Raw genomic sequence first — 18,143 nt, forward strand, 5'->3', positions numbered from 1 at the left:
AAGAGAAGAGAGAATTAAGATTTTTTTTAAAATAAAGAAATTGTAAGAGAAATATCTGACACACTTAGTAAAAACAACATAAGGAAAATGGGTATATCAAAAGGAGAAGACAGGGAGAAAGGAGCAGAGAAGTATTTAACAAAATAATAGCTGAGAACTTCCCAAACCTGAGGAAGGAAATGGATAAACAAGGACATGAAGCTAACAGAACACCTAATTACCTCAACGCAAAAAGATCTTCTCCAAGGCATTTTATAGTAAAACTGTCAAGTCAATGACAAAACGAGAATATTAACAGCAGCCAGAGGGAGGAAAAAAAAACTTCACAAAGGAAGCTCCATTAGGTTATCAGTGGGTTTCTCAAGAGAAACTCTACTGGTTGGGAGAGAGTGAAATGATAATATCCAAAATATTGAAATATAAAAACTGTCAGCCAAGAATACCCAGCAAAGTTATCCTTCACACAAGAAGCAGAAATAAATGCTGTCTCAGACAAAGAAAACCTGAGGGAGTTCACTGCCACTAGACATGCCTTATAAGAAATGTTCAATGGAGTCCTCCTACCTGCAACAAAAAGACAAGGTATACAAAGTTTTGAGCAAGGTGATACAAAGAGAGAATGAGAAAATCGCAACTCAATATCAGAATAGGTTAGTAAAAATTTATACAGGCTAAAGGGAAAGAAAGCATTAAAAATAACTATAACCGCTTCACTTTTGTAACAAACTCAATACAAAAAGGGATAACTTGTGACAACAAAAACACAGAAGAGAAGGGGCCAGCCAGATGGTGTAGTAGTTAAGTTTAGGTGCCCCGCTTTGGCGGCCCGAGGTTCACAGTTTCGAATCCCGGGCACAGACTGATGCACCACTCATCAAGCCATGCTATGGCAGCATCCCATATACAAAATAGAGGAAGATGGGTGCAGATGTTGGCTCAGAGCTAATCCTTGTCAGCAAAAAGATGATTGGCTATGGATGTTAGCTCAGAGCCAGTCTTCATCATAAAAAAAAAAAAAAAAACAGAAAGGGAAGAGGAAAAGGAGGGAATCTGCATATGCAAATAGAGATAAGATGCTATCAGTCGAAAAAGGACTACAAACCTCATGGTAACAACAAAACAAAAAATCAGAGCAGACTCAGACACAAAAAAAAGAGGAAAGTGAGAAACACATCACTAAAAACCACCAAACTGAAATGGTAGAAAGAAATACAAGGAGAAAGAAACAATGGAAGTATAGCCAAGAAAAAAAAGAAAAGAAAGGATAAAATGGTAGTATTCAGCCCTCATATATCAATAATCACCCAATATAAATGGATTGCATTTACCAATCAAAACACACACAGTGGCTAGATGGATTAAAAAACTAGACCCAACAATATGCTGCCTCAAGGAGACCCAATCCCAGCCTTAAAGACAAACAGATGCTCAGAGTGAAGGGATGGAACGTGATACTCCAGCAAATGGCAACCAAAAGAAAGCAGGCATAGACATACTTATATTAGGAAAAATACAATTCAAACAAAAAAAGATAACAAAGACAGATAACATATAATGATAAAGGGGACATTCCACTAAGAAGACATGACTTTTATAAATATCTATGTACCTAACAGAGGAGCACCAAAGTATATAAAGCAACTAAAAACAGACCTAAAGGGAGAAATGGACAGTAGTACAATAATAGCAGGGGACCTCAACATGCTACTAACATCAACGGATAGATCAGCCAGACAGAGTCAACTAGGAAATACTGACCTTAAATGAAAAACTAGAATAGATCGACTTAATACATATATATAGAACATCCCGGCCAAAAGCAGCAGAATACACATTCTTCTTGAGTGCACAAAGAACTTTATATCTTGGGAAACAACACAAGCCTCAATAAATATAAGATGACAGAAATCATATCAAGCATCTTTTCCGACCACAATGCTATGAAACTAGAAATCAACTAGAAGAAAGATGCAAAAGTCACAAATATGTGGAGACTAAACAACATGCTACCGAACAACTATTGAATCAATGAAGAAATCAAAGGAGAAATCAAAAAATACCTGGAGACAAAAGAAAATGAAAACACAACATACCAAAACCTATGAGATGCAGCAAAAGTGTTACTAAGAAGGAAGTTTATAGCAATACAGACCTACCTCAAGCACCAAGAAAAATCTCAAACGATCTAACACCACACCTAAAAAAACTAGAAAAAGAATAAACAAAGCCCAAATCAGCAGAAGGAAGGAAATAATAAAAATCAGAGTGGAAATGAATGAAATAGAGATTAAAAAGAGAATAAAAAGTATCAATGAAACTGAGAGCTGGTTCTTTGAAAACATAAACAAAATTAACAAAACCTTTGCTAGACTCACTATGAAAAAAAGAGAGAAGACTCAAATAAAATCAGAAATGAAAAAAGAGAAACTACAACAGATACCACAGAAATACAAAGGATTATAAGAGAATACTATGAAAAGCTATATGCCAACAAATTGGATAACCAAGAAGAAAAGGATATATTCTTAGACTCATATAACCTCCCAAAACTGAATCAAGAAAAAATAGAGAATCTGAATAGACCTATCACAAGGAAAGAGATTGAAACAGCAACCAAAAACCTTCCTAAAAACTAAAGTTCAGGATGGGATGGCTTCTCTGGTGAATTCTACTGAACATTCAAACAAGATTTAATACCTGTCCTTCTCACTCTTCCAAAACATTAAAGAGGATGGGACGTTTCTAGACTCATTTTACGAGGCCAACATAACCCTAACACCAAAACCAGACAAGAACAACAAAAGAAAGGAGAATTACAGGCCAATATTGCTGATGAACATAGATGCAAAAATTCTCAAAAAAAAAAAAAATAGTAGCGAATTGAATACATTAAAAGGACCATACGCCACGATCAAGTGTGATTTATTCCAAGGACGCAGGGATGGTTCAACATCCACAAATCAATGTGATACACCACATTAACAAAATGAAAAATAAATATCACATGATCATCTCAATAGACACAGAAAGCATTTGACAAGATTTAACTTACATTTATGAAAAAAAGTCTCAATAAAAAGGGTGTAGAAGGAAAGGAACTCAACATAATAAAGGCCATATACAACAAACCCACAGCCATCACCATACTCAACAGTGAAAAACAAAGCTATTCCTCTAAGAACACGAACAAGACAAGGATGCCCACTCTTGTCACTCTTATTCAACATAGTATTGAATGTCCTAGCCAAAGCAATTAGGTAAGAAAAAGAAATAAAAGGGATGCAAATTGGAAAGAAGTAAAACTTACACTATGCAGGGCCAGCCCCGTGGCTTAGCAGTTAAGTGCGCGCACTCCGATGCTGGTGGCCGGGGTTCGGATCCCGGGCGTGCACCAATGCACCGCTTCTCAGGCTGTGCTGAGGCCATGTCCCACATACAGCAGCTAGAAGGATGTGCAACTATGACATACAACTATCTACTGGGGCTTTGGGGGAAAAATAAATTTAAAAAAATGTTTAAAAAAACTTACACTATGCAGATGACATGATTCTATAAGTAGCAAATCTTAAAGAATGTACAAAAAACTATTAGAAATAATTAATGAATAGTATAAATTTGCAGGGTACAAAATCAACATACAAAAATCAATTGCATTTCTACACACTAACACCCAACAAACAGGAACAGAAATAGAGACTACAATCTCAGTTACAACTGCAACAAAAAGAATAAAATACCTATGAGTAATTTAACCAACGATGTTAAAACCTGTATACTGAAAACTATTAAGACGTTCTTGAAAGAAAGTGAAGACATAAAGAAATGGAAAGATATTCTGCGCTCAGGAATTAGAAAAATTAACATAATGAAAATGTCCACAGTACCTAAACCAATCCACAGATTCAATGCAATCACAATGATGTTTTCAGGGAAATAGAACAAACAATCCTGAAATTTATACGGAACAACAAAAGACCCCAAATCGCCAAAGCAATCCTGAGAAAAAAGAACAAAGTTGGAAGTATCACACTCCCGATTGCAAAACATATTACAAAGCTACAGTAGTGAAAACAGCATAGACCAGCAGAAAAACAGACACACAGATAAATGGAACAGAACTGAGAGCCCAGAAATAAACCCACACATAGGGACATATGGGACATATGTCCACAGGGACAGCTAATTTTTGACAAAGGCACCAAGACTATACAATGAAAAAAGGTGTCTTCAAAAAATGTCTCTTCAAAAAATGGTGATGGGACAACTGGACAGCCACATGGAAAACAATGAAAGTAGACCATTACCTTACACCATACACAAAAATTAATGCAAAATAGATTAAAGACAAATGTAAGCCCTGAAACCATAAAACTCCTAAAAGAAAACAGGCAGTATGCTCTTTGACATTGGTCTTAGCAGTATCCCTTTGAATATCATGTCTCTTCAGGCAAGGTTAACAAAAGAAAAAATAAACAAATGGGACTACATCAAACTAAAAACCTTGGGCCGGCCCCGTGGCTTGGTGGTTGGGTGAGCGCGCTCCACTGCTGGCGACCCGGGTTCGGATCCCGGGTGCGCACCGACGCGCTGCTTCTCCGGCCATGCTGAGGCCGCATCCCACATACAGCAACTAGAAGGATGTGCAGCTGTGACACACAACTATCTACTAGGGCTTTGGGGGGAAAAGTAAATAAATAAAATCTTAAAAAAAAAAAAAAACAAAAAAAACTAAAAACCTTCTACATGGGGAAAAAACCATCAGCAAAACAAAAAGACAACCTAAAATTCAGAGAAGATATTTGCAAATCACATATCCAATAACAGGTTATTGTCCAAAATTTATATAAAGAACTAATACAACTAAACAACAAAAAACCAAACAACCCAATCAAAAAAGGGGCAGAGGATATACAGATATTTTTCCAAAGAAGATATACAGATGGCCAACAGGCAGATGAAAAGATGTTCAAAATCACTAATTATTAGGGAAATGCAAATCAAAACTACAATGAGATATCACCTCATGCCCCTCAGAATAGCTATTACTAAAAAGACAGGATATAACAATGTTGGAGAAGTTGTGGAGAAAAAGGAACCCTCCTACACTGCTGGTGGGAACGTAAATTGGAGCAGCCACTATGGAAAAGAGTATGGAGATTGCCCAAAAAATTAAAAACAGAAATACCACATAATCCAGCTACTCCACTTCTGAGTATTTCTCCAAAGAACACGAAAACACTAATTTGAAAAGATATATGCACCCCTATGCTCTTGCAGCACCATACACAATAGCCAAGACTTGGAAACAACCTAAGTGCCCATCAAGGGATAAATGGATAAAGAAGTGGTGTATATATGTAAACAATGGACTACTACTCAGTCATAGAAAAAGACAAAATCTTCCACTTGTGAATGGGTGGATGAACCTTCAGTGTAGTATGCTAAGCGAAATAAGTCAGATTGAGAAAGATAATTACCATATGACCTCACTTATATGTGGAAGATAGACAAACACACACACACGGAGAACAGATCAGTGGTTACCAGAGGGGAAGAGCAAAAGGAATAGTGGGGCATATGTATGGTGATGGATGGCAACTAGACTTTTGGTGAACACGATGCAGTCTACACAAAAGTCAAAATATAATGATGTAAACCTGAAACTTATAAGCCAATGTGACCTCTATTAAAAAATAAATAAATAACCTTTAATAAATCAGACACAGACCAATAGGCCAAATGCTGATCTACAAAAAGGCATCTGAATGATGACAACCACTGAAAGTTCCTCACTTTATTATACGTGAACCAATATCACCCTCACAACCTCACAGTCCTTATTCTACAGTTCACAAGACTAAAACCCAGAAACACATTTGGTCAAAAAACCATGTGTCTAGCCTCACAGCATAACTGTCCTTACTACCACGGGTCTCAAGCTGGGGGTCCTTGGGCTCAACAGGCCCACAAATATGTTTAGTTGGGTGGTGCCTACATAGAATCTTTTACTTTTCTTCTCATTTTGTAATTGAGATATAATAATGTACAATTAAATACACACACCTTAAGCATTTACTGGATGAGTTGGGACATTTGCAAATACTTGTATATTTACAAGCCTTAACAGAATACAAAAGTTACCTCCCTGATACAGGCTCAAGACAAGGCTGACATGAGGGAAGCCATGTTGTAGAAAAGAAACCCTGGGCTGGCCCCGTGGCTTAGCGGTTAAGTGCTCGCGCTCCGCTGCTGGCGGCCCGGGTTCGGATCCCGGGCGAGCACCGACGCACCGCTTCTCCGGCCATGCTGAGGCCGCGTCCCACATACAGCAACTAGAAGGATGTGCAAGTACGACATACAACTATCTACTGGGGCTTTGGGGGAAAAATAAATAAATAAAATCTTTAAAAAAAAAAAAAAAAAAAAAAAAAAAAAAAAAAAGAAACCCTACCGTCACTCTGAATGACCTCTGACTAACTAACCCAGCCGGATATGCACCCTCCAGATCTAACTGCTCTGTAGATTTTACAACCCTTGCTTGTGCATGTACCTCCCAGTGGCGATAAGATAATAACTTTGTTCTTTTGAGTTCCTTAGGAATGTGATGACCCCCAAACAGAGAATCTATGCTAACAGCCATCATCAATGAAAACTGAAAGATCCGGTGTGGCGACTCCCTGTCTGTAACACCAGAAGGTCAACATTCCAAATCCCCTCCCCTATAACCCACCAGCCTATATAACTGCTGTAAGACTTTGTGCCCCTTAGGTTGGTTTTTTCAGACATTAGTTGGCCATCTTCCCTCTTGCTAGCAAGCTGTAATAAAAGTCCTTTTTTTCCTACCACCTTGCCTCTTGACTATTGGCATGTCTTGAGGCGAGCAGAAGGCCTCACGTTGGGCGGTAACACCCCTACAAAGAATTCCTGCTCCTTCCAGTCCACGCCTTCCCCCTTGCTCCCAGACGAGCCATTTCTGAGTTCCTTCAGTTACTAGACACACTATTCTGTATGTGTACATTAGGCAGTTCACCTAGCACCTCCACAGTATATACCAATTAATTTTTCTTCTATTGTTTAGTTTAACAATATGGGCAAAATATATAAAATTCTCCGATTAGAATTGTGAACTTATCTATTTCTCCTCCTACTTCTGTCAAGCAAAAAACCTCCTACTTCTGTCAAGCAAAACTTTATAATAATTTCCAACAATATTATTAAGTGGATATACATTTAAATTTTTATATTTTTGGAGAAACAGCATCTTTTATCATAGCGACCTCTGTAGCTGTACTACTGCATTTTGACACTGTTGTCTGACATTAGGATCAGCTTGTTTTGGAGAGGTTTTTGCATCTCATGGGCAGCGTTATGTCTGTTTTGGATGGCAGTGTTTGCCAGTGCAAACAGGTGCACAGAGCCTGGCTCACTGAAGGCACCCAGTGGTTGGTGATCAACAGACAACACAGATCCTTTCACACCACTCTTCATGTGTACCTAGATTATAGCTAAATAACTGTTTATAAAAGAATATATCTAAGTTTTCTGAAATATATTTAATTACTCTAAGAATGTGAGGGTGGGAGGAACACTGTCTTCTTCTGTGCACTCACCCACCAGCATCGGCTTCTCTGCACACCAGTCAGTTGTCTCCCATGGCCTCCTTATATGGATACTTAGAGCTCTAGGTCTTGCAAGGACAGTGTCACCCGATTCCCTCTCCCCATCTACCCACCACTCAGGACTTGTCTGCATCCAGAGGGTTGCTTACTGCCTTCCCAGTGACTGCTGACTACCTCTGGTCCTGGCAACCTACTGAGCTTCTTCACCATCCAATGGGCTGCCATGATACCTTCTCCAACAAGGTCTGAAGTCCAGCACTGGGGAGAGGGGCCCCCTACAAGTTTGGCTTTCCTTAGGGACTCTCCATCAACTCTAGGATATCTGTTACAATTCTCCTTACATCTTCAAATTACAGTTCTCTTGTTTAAATCAAAGTGTGATTTCTGTCTCCTGGTTTTGTGCAGACTCATACACAATTGAGAACAATGATCCCTGGAAACAAACAAGTAAAGAGGAGACTTGGGGATACATTCAATCAGGCCTTTGGACCTGAGCAATGAGGTGAGCTCCTTGCCAACAGGAAAGACATTCACAGAATCACAGTATCTGCACATCCTCACCAACTTTATCTTCAGAATCTTCATCAATTGTTTCACTATGGCACAGCTAGCTCATTGGCACACCCAAGTGGTAAACAGAGAGGGTAACAGATATTACCAAGCCACATTGCACCTTAGTGCTTTTTGGCAACCTGCAGTGGAGTCTTCTGATCCTTTATCTGTGAAGTGACTGTAGCCTTCTAGATGCATCAGTATCTATAAAAAAGTCAAACAGGAGAGGTTTCTCTGGATGATCAGTCAGGGAATCAAAGGCCTAATCCAGGTATGAGGAGGAATCTCAAGTGGACTACAAAACCATTATATGTGTATTAACAAACATTTCCTATTTCCAAACACAGGAAAATTACTGATTCTGATTAATTCCTTGAGTGAATGCTATTCACAAAATTAAAACACATTCATATTTCCTCCTATTTTCTGCTGATTCACATCATTTGAATGGATATGACTTATTTTTCCTGTCAGGTATACACGGAAGATTGGATTCCTCCCTCTGCATTTTCCCCAACCAAATAAAAGGTGTCTACTGTCAAATCTGGGAGTAACCCTTGATGCTCTCCCCTCTCTCACTCTAGAAATGAAATCAACCAAATACAGAATGCTTTTCCCATCTCATACCCCCAGGTCTGTTCCAACATGGCTAACTGCTATGCCTTGTCTTTTTATCACTTAAATATTTATCAACTCTCTTTCTTACCTTCACCTACTCCCATATAAGGAGAGAAAATAATACTGTCCTCTACTTTAGCTCCAGAACCCTAATCAATTTGTAACAATACATTTATTTTCTTGGAGAGATGTTTTCCTCCTCTAATAGTTTACAAGTTTCCTAGGAACAGTCCTGGGTTGAATTTTTTCACTAAGCCCTAATCTAGCATTCAAACATTCCTTAAGTGGGGGTATATCCTCTGGTAAATGAACAGATGAAGGAAATGCCTGGATTCTTTCAGTTTTACCTTCTAGAAAACTCTCAAATCATTTTATTTATTTTCTTTTCCACAACAATCACCTACATCTAGGTTCCATGATTGTGTTTTAAAATTTATTCATCATAACATTCTATCTTGACTCCATGCCTTCACTCTCATCTTCCCTAAAGAGCATTCCCAAAGTATGAGTTAGTGGGTTGTATTTAAGTTGTAAATGGATTCCAGTCACTCTTCTGCTAAAACATTTCACAAGTTTACAAGGCCTTAGAATATACTCTAGAACATCTCACTCCCCTGGTCCTGTCCCTGCTCTCCACTCCATCTCCCACCACTCTGTTTGTTCTGCTTCTGCCAACCTTCTCTCCTCAGTTTAAGAAATACACCAAGGTCTCAACTATGCTGGATTTTGCTCATCAAGTTCTCTTCATCTAAAATTTTCTCACTCATTCTACAAATCCTCACAATAGCTCAATGACCTGACTAGGTCAATCCTACTCAGGCTTTCATTCACAACTTAAATATTGATCCCTCTCAATACATATTAGTACCTCATATTAAGCCATTCTGATGTTCATAACACAAACTTGCCAGTATTCACTGAAAACCTGTATTTCCAGATAAACTGGAATCCACATGGCGGCAGTACCATGCTTTGATGGCCTTTGTTTCTTTGTCCCTGCACAGTTCTAGCTCACTGAAAGAATTCAATGGGCAGGAGGCTATTGGGCTGCAGGAGCGGAGCAAGGCCTACATCAAAAGAACTTGCTTCTTCAAGCTCTTCTGGCAGCAATTCTGACAGTGAAGTGGACAAAAAATTAAAGAGGAAAAAGCAAGTTGCTCCAGAAAAACCTGTAAAGAAGCAAAAGACTGGTGAAACTTCAAGAACCCTGTCATCCTCCAAGCAGAGCAGCAGCAGCAGAGATGATACTATATTTCAGGCTGGGAAAATGAGGTACATCAGTGTTTGAGACTTTATTTATTTTTTTATTTTTTTTTTTTTAAAGATTTATTTATTTATTTTCCCCCCAAAGCCCCAGTAGATAGTTGTATGTCATAGTTGCACAGCCTTCCAGTTGCCGTATGTGGGACGTGACCACAGCATGGCCGGAGAAGCGGTGCGTCGGTGCGCGCCCGGGATCCGAACCTGGGCCGCCAGCATCAGCGAGCACGCGCTTAACCACTAAGCCACGGGGCCGGCCCCAGTGTTTGAGACTTTAAAGGAAAAGTCCTGGGGCTGGCCCGGTGGCACAGGTGCTTAAGTGTGCACGCTCTGCTGCAGCAGCCCGGGGTTCGCCGGTTCGGATCCCTGGCGTGCACTGACACACCACTTGGCAAGCCATGCTGTGGCGGCGTCCCATATAAAGTGGAGGAAGATGGGCACTGATGTTAGCCCAGGGCCAGTCTTCCTCAGCAAAAAGAGGAGGATTGGCAGATGTTAGCTCAGGGCTGATATTCCTCACACACACACACAAGGAAGAGTCCTAATTGATGTTAGGGAATATTGGATGGATCTGGAAGGTGAAATGAAACCAGGAAGAAAAGGTCTTTCTTTAAATCCCGAGCAACGGAGCCAGCTTAAGGAACAGATTTCTGACATTCACGATGCACTAACATAACTGCAAAATCAGAGCCATATATAACCTGTACTGCTCTAGTTGTTTTAATCTCTCTTTTTACATTGGCTTTTGTTTTCTAAATGTTCTTTTCCAAGCTAGTATATGTTTGGATTGCCGAACAATTTGTAAGATGAATATCTCTTTTTTAACGCGCATTATTAAAAATGTTCTGAGTGAAAAAAAAAAAAGAATTCAATGACCATTTGTGGATTGTCAATTATCATTCTTCACAAGAACGTTACAGTATAGTATGCACAAATAAAAGGAACACAAAAATCGATAAAAAATAAGATTCACATCAAACGTGCACACAATATAATATAAACCAAAATACTATACTTCTGAAAAAATATTTGAGTATTTTTACTCAGGATGAAAGTGAACAATATATTCTTTTCAAAAACAAGTGCTTTGAAGTTAAAACTAAAATATGTTCCTTATGTATCTATTTTTAGACATGTTTTTAAAAAATTGATTCAGAAACTACCAAATGGCACAAGATCTAGCGAATGAAACTATTATACCCAACAGAAGTAAAAGTATATTTGCCCTTTGACCTAGAAATCCAAGCTGAACTTACCTGAAAACACACTCCCACAAATATGAGACAACACATACGGAAGTTCATTCACTGCAGGTTATTAACAGATGCTAAGACAATGGTTAGAAGGCTTGCTGGGAACAAGACATCCTGAGTATCAAAACATCACCCCACATACTACTTTTTTATTCGAAAGGAAAAGTCTCTTTTTAAAAGAGTGCTCTGGGGGCCTGCTGGGTGGCGCAAGTGATTAAGTGCGCGCGCTCCACTGCGGTGGCCCAGGGTTCGCCAGTTCAGATCCCAGGCGCGCACCAACGCACTGCTTGTCAGGCCATGCTGTGGCGGCGTCCCATATGAAGTGGAGGAAGATGGGCACAGATGTCAGCGCAGGGACAGTCTTCCTCAGCAAAAAAAGAGGAGGATTGGCAGATGTTAGCACAGGGCTGATCTCCTCACAAAAAAAAGAGTGCTCGGGTGATCACTACCTTAAGCAAGTAATCAAAGTTGGCATCACTAACCAAGGGATGCCATAAATTCATGTCTTTCTGATGGAATGCAATTTGATGTACACAACACCTTCCCTACAAAATATTTTGAAATGATCTCTTGAAGCCTCTACACCAGGAGTTGGCACACTTTGGTCACAGGCCTGTTTGTGTAAATAAAGCTTTGTTGGAACACAGCTATGCCCATTTGTTTACTCAGGTCTCTGGCTGCTTGCCCACTACAAAGGCAGAGCTGAGTGATTCTCACACCTAATGGCCTGCAAAGCATCAAATACTTACTATCTGGACCCTTGCAGACAAAATTTTGCCAACATCTGCTCTGGACCTAATTACCAGTTGACAGGAAATACAAGAAATGGAGGAAACATTTAAACACAATGTGAAAATAAATTCAGAAACGTCAAAACGTGACTTTTCAAAAGAACACTTGTGCCTTTTCTAAAACTCAACATAATATGACAAACAATATCAACTGATCTATTATAAAAAAGACTAAGACATAACTAACTGCCATATATAAATCTTGATAGGGTCCTAGATCCAAAACATATTTTGGAACAATGTGGAGAAGTTTAGTCTATACAGAGTAGATACGAACTGACATTGTTACCTTTAATTATCTTGGGTGGAATAATAGTATTGTCGTTTTAGTAGGACAATGTCCTTATCTTTAGGAGATGCATTACCAAGTATTTAAAGGTCAAGAATCATGAATGCAATTTATTTTTAACTTACTCTCAGTTCACCATAAAATGTATTTATTTGTCTACAGAGGCATGTAACATGCAAAATCATAAATATGGGTGAATCTACTACAACGAACATTCATTCTACTGGATGTTCAAATTTTATGTAGGTTTAAAGTTACAGTGGCTGTCCCAGTGGTGCAGCCGTTAAGTGAGCGCTCTGCTTCAGCAGTGGCCCGGGGTTTTGGAGGTTCGGAACCTGGGCGCACGCTGACCCACCGCGCTTGTCAAGCCATGCTGAGGAGGGGTCCCATATAAAGCAGAGGAAGATGGGCACGGATGTTAGCCCAGGGCCAAGCTACCGCAGCAAAAAAAAAAAAAAAAGAGGAGAGTTGCCAACATATGTTAGCTCAGGGCTAATCTTCCTCACACACACAAAAATAAAGTTATAAGAAAGAAACAGGGCTGGCCCCCGTGGCTTAGCGGTTAAGTGTGTGCTCTCCTCTGCTGGCGGCCCGGGTTCGGATCCCGGGCGCGCACCGACGCACCACTTCTCTGGCCATGCTGAGGCCGCATCCCACATACAGCAACTAGAAGGATGTGCAACTATGACATACAACTATCTACTGGGGCTTTGGGGAAAAATAAATAAATAAATAAAATTAAAAAAAAAAAAAGAAAGAAATATATGGGGGAACAAAACACTTGGTCCAAAATCCTGTTAATGGTAAACTCAATTATTCCAGAACTAGTGTCGCAAAAGCTCCATCTCTTTCTCCTGGAGGCCGGTGTTTTCTATTTCTGTGAGAATGTACTGTCCTAGGAAGTTCAGATGATGAGATAGCTGGGTACTCTTGCTTTTATTTAGAAGACTTGTGGTCAGTATATGTTTACGTTTATATACAAAAATACCCACACCCCTGACAGCTGTGAAATGTGAAACAACGGAGTCCCTTACGTCTAAGGGCTTTAAAATGGCGCTGGGAAGCCATTAAGGAAACGGGTGTCACGCGAGTCCTCGTGGAGCAGAACAGGAACTCTGAACTGAGGACCCTGGAGAAACCTGCAGCCCCTCCCAGTGACGGACTTCTGCCTCCCACCAGCTGCCTCAGGGATGAACTACGTTTAGCCAAGAGGAGCTTCCCGCCGCCAACGCCAATTAACATTCTGTGTAACGCAAACGCCCTTCTTTAAAAGCCCCTTTTCCTCCCTAGCGGACACTATGGGGGTTTCTACCTGAATCTCTGCTCCCGGAATTGCAGTTCCACGAGCCCCAAATAAACGCCTCTCTGCCTCTCATACTGGCCCTTTACTTTTAGGTTTACACACCTGAGAAACTATCTTCCCTTTCACCTTTAGGTAACGTTGAAAAATAAAGAACAAGCAAAGACAAAGCCAAATTCTCAGACGACACATTCGTTTGCACAGGAAAAGCAGAAGAGGCCCCTGAGCCAACTTTCCCCCGGACTCACGGGAACACGACGGGGTCGCCAGGGCCGTGAGAACCGGAGCGCGCGGGGCCTGAGCAACGGGACTCGAGCAGCGGAAATTCTTCTCCTTCCGGAGAAAAGTCCCGAGGTTACTTCGGAGGTTTCTGAACAGGGGAGCCCAGGGGATGAAAACCCCCCGCACACGCGCCCTTCCCGCCCCGGCTCCGCGCGGGGACAGCGGCCGGGCGGACGCGAGCGGAGGGGCCCGGCCTCTCTAAGGAGGCCCCTCGGGGTCCCGGCCACACCTGTCCTTTACCGCCCTCCTGCCTCCCAGGGCGCTCCCTGCACGCGGCCCTCACCAGGGATGGGGTCACCGCGAGAGGACCGACATGACAGCCCACGAGGCGCGGAGTTACCGGGCAAAAAGACCGCGGGAACCAGTGACGCCATTTCCGCTTCCTGCCTCCGGAGGTAAAGGGCGGGGCTTCAGGGCTCGGGCTGCCAATCACGTCCGACCATTTCAGGCAGAGAAGTTGCAGTTTACCCCGCGTGGATGCGGATGGCCCTGGGGTCCGCTCCGCGCGGGGGCGGGGGGCAAAAACAGGCCCAGCCAAGCAGGTTGAGGACGGAAGCAGGTCAGTGGGCGGGGCTACGGGCGGAGGGCGGGGCCCACACCCGTGCGCGGGCCTGGAGGTGGGACTAGGCCCAGCGCCGGGTTTAGAGGTCCGAAGGGAGAGGCTGGGGGTGGGGTATCAAACCTGCGGCTGCTCAACTAAAGTTTTTCTGCCGGCCTTTCCAGGTTTCGGAGCCCTTTCAATCATTATCCCGTAATGATATGCCTGCCTGTCCATGAGATGGTCTGTCTCCTCCATTCAATCAATCCCGTATTTTACCTTTAATTCCCCTTATTTCTTTTTATTTATCTTGGACATCATGCTAAACTCTAATCGTTGATTCTTTTCCGTTTTCAATGTAATGACATTTTTCTGTAACTTTTATGTTTTTCTTCTTCAAATATGTATTTGTTTTTCACTTCTCCGATCTTACCATACTGTCCAGGACCTTCTGTACTAAATTGTGAAACAGCACTGATACCAGGCAGTCTTTACTTAGGAATGGTTCTAAAGTTTCTCCGGTAATCACATTTGCTGTGGCTTTCAGTGCGTGGCCTTCGTGGAGTATAATAAAGGTCTTTTAAAATCCTCATTTACTAGCACATTTTACCAAGAATTATTCATGTGCATTATTAAATGTTTCATCCATTTCTTGAATTGATAGCTATTTTGCTACATCAATGTTTCATCTGTTGCTGTACAAAGTATTTAATTTTTATGTAGCCAAGAAAGTCTTTTTTAAAAAATCATTTCTTGGGCCGGCCCTGTGGCTTGGTGGTTAAGTGTGTGCGCTGCGATGCTGGCGGCCCGGGTTCGGATCCCGGGTGCGCATTGAGGCACCACTTCTCTGTCCATCCTGAGGCCGAGTCCCACATACAGCAACTAGAAGGGTGTGCAGCTATGACATACAACTATCTACTGGGGCTTTAGGGGCAAAAAATAAAATAAATAAAATCTTTAAAAAAAAAAAAAAAAAAAATCATTTCTGGCGGCTGGCCCTGTGGCATAGTGCTTAAATTCTGCGTGCTTCACTTCAGGGGCCCAGGTTCATAGGTTTGGATCCCGGGTGTGGACCTACACCACTCATTAGCCACACTGTAGCAGAGACCCACATGCAAAATAGAGGAAGATTGGCCTGGATGTTAGCTCAGGGCGAATCTTCCTCAAGCAAAAAGAGGAAGATTAGCAACAGATGTTAGCTCAGGGTGACTCTTCCTCAACAACAACAATAAATAATAATGTTAATTTCTGGGTTTCCTGCCTTGCCTTAAAAATTCTCTTCAAGTAAACAGATTAGTGGTTACCAGAGGGGTAGGTGGTTTGGGGGTGGGCATAAGGGGTAAAGGGGTACATTAATATGGACCTGACAAATAATAATATACAACTGAAATTTCTCAATGTTATAAACTATTATGACCTCAGTAAAATTAAAATAAAATTCTCTTCAAACTCTAGATTACAGTCAGATCTCCTAATTTTCTTCTAATATTTTTTATTTTATTTATTTATTTATTTTTGTGAGGAAGATCAGCCCTGAGCTAACATCCATGCCTATCCTCTTTTTTGCTGAGGAAGACTGGCCCTGGGCTAACATCTGTGCCCATCTTCCTCCACTTTATATGGGATGCCGCCACAGCATGGCTTGACAAGCGCTGCATTGGTGTGAGCCCGGGATCCGAACCCGGGCCGCCAGCAGCAGAGCGCTCACACTTAACTGCTATGCCAGGGGGCTGGCCCCTAATACTTTTTATTTTTAATGGCATTTTAATCTTCAGTCCTCAAAGAGTGTATTTTGGCATGTGGTGCAGGGTAGTGGATGCAATTATTTTTTCCTCTAGTAAGATGACCACTTGGTGTAGTATCATTTGTTGATAAAGTATCCTTTATCTTTACCTACTGATTTGAAATTCCATCTTTATTAAACAATATGTTCGTATGTATATCTGTATCAGTTTCTAGACTTTTCTGTGCCAGTAGTATTTAACATTTAGTGGTAAAAATATAATGGTAGCTAATGTTTGTTGCATCTTACTGCTCTACGTGCTTCAGAGTCATTAAATTTTTTATGCTCATGATGTAGCTGCTCTCATGATTTTCTCTTTTTTAGCATTTTGAAACAGCTATAGTGAAGAATAATTCACATGCCATACAATTTACCCATTTAAAACTATACCATTCGGGGCCGGCCCTGTGGCTTGGTGGTTAAGTGCGCGCGCTGCGATGCTGGCGGCCTGGGTTCGGATCCCGGGTGTGCATCGAGGCACCACTTCTCCGTTCATCCTGAGGCCGAGTCCCACATACAGCAACTAGAAGGATGTGCAGCTACGACATACAACTATCCACTGGGGCTTTGGGGGGAAAAAATAAAATAAATAAAATCTTTAAAAAAAAAAAAAAAAAAACTATACCATTCAGTGTTTTTTAGTATGTTAAAAGAGTTAGGCAACCATCACAATTTTACAACCTTTTCATTACTCCAAAAGTACCCTCTGACTGTCATAACCCCATTTTCCTACTTCCTCAACATCTAAGCTGCCGTGAATTTACTTTCTTTCTCTATAGAGATGTGTTTTCAACACATTTCATGTAAATGAAATCATACAATCTTTTCTCAATAGTTTCTTTTCACTTAGCATGTTTTTCTAGGTTCATATATATTGTAGCATATGTCATTCCTTTTTATTGCTGAATGATAGTCCATTGTATGGATACACTGCATTTTATTTATGTGTTCATCACTCGAGGGACATTTGGGTTGTTTCCAGTTTGAGAATACTATGAGAAATGCTGCTATGAAAATTCATGTGTATCTTTTTGTGCAGACATATTTTCAGTCCCCTTGGGTGTTGTATTAGTCAGGGTTTTCCAGAGAAACAGAATAGATGGCCCTGGACTGTAATGTAAGATCAAAAAGATCATTTATACACATAAAAATAACATACTGAAATATATATAAATGTGTATCTAATGAAATTTATTATAAGGAGCTAATTCATGTGACTATGGAGGCTGAAAGTCCCATAATCTGTTGTCCCCAAGCTGGAGACACTGGAAAGCCTGTGGTGCAGTTCAAAGGCCTGAGAGCCAGAGAGCCAATGGCATAGATTCCAGTCCATGTCTCTAGGCCTGAGAACCAGGAGCAGCAAGGACAGGAGAACATTATCCCAGTTCAACAGTGAGGCAGAGAAAGAGAATTCAGCTTTCCTCCACCTTTTTCTATTCAGGTGCTAAACTGGATTGGATGATGCCTACTCACATTGGAGAGGGCAATCTGCTTTACTCAACCTACAGGTTCAAATGCTACTCTCTTGCCAAAGCACCCTCATGGTCCCACCCATAAAGAATGTATCCCCAGATATCTAGACACTCTGTGATAGAATTAAGTGACACCTAAAATTAACTATCACAGGTACCTACCAAGGAGTGAAATTGCTGGAACATATAGCAAATATATGTTTAACATTTAGAAGAACTACCAGACTGTTTTCCAAAGTGGCTGCATCATTTACAATCTGATTGATATCATCAACGTATGAGGGTTCCAATTTCTCCGTGTCCTTGCTAACACTTGTTGTTAGTCTTTTGCATTGTTACCATCCAGTGATGTGAACTGATATCTCATTATGAATATGATTTGTGTT

The 18,143-nt window shown here is 41.0% G+C and overlaps 1 long non-coding RNA gene across 8 annotated transcripts in view; it reads right to left on the minus strand.

The window, feature by feature from the left end:
• The window catches only part of LOC147912139 (uncharacterized), a 28,070-nt gene extending 13,798 nt beyond the window's left edge, over positions 1 to 14,272 (minus strand). The window contains exons 1-2 of one of the 8 annotated variants that reach the window (XR_015550202.1): positions 14,248 to 14,263; positions 8,293 to 8,375 (exon numbers count right to left, since the gene is read on the minus strand). This is a non-coding gene — a long non-coding RNA (uncharacterized LOC147912139). The other 7 variants (XR_015550201.1, XR_015550199.1, XR_015550198.1 and 4 more) reach the window with 7 other exon arrangements.
• Positions 14,273 to 18,143: the final 3,871 nt, after the last annotated feature.

This window comes from Ceratotherium simum, chromosome 39, assembly GCF_057802395.1.
Source record: "Ceratotherium simum simum isolate JZ-2026a chromosome 39, ASM5780239v1, whole genome shotgun sequence".
Lineage (NCBI taxonomy): Eukaryota > Metazoa > Chordata > Mammalia > Perissodactyla > Rhinocerotidae > Ceratotherium > Ceratotherium simum.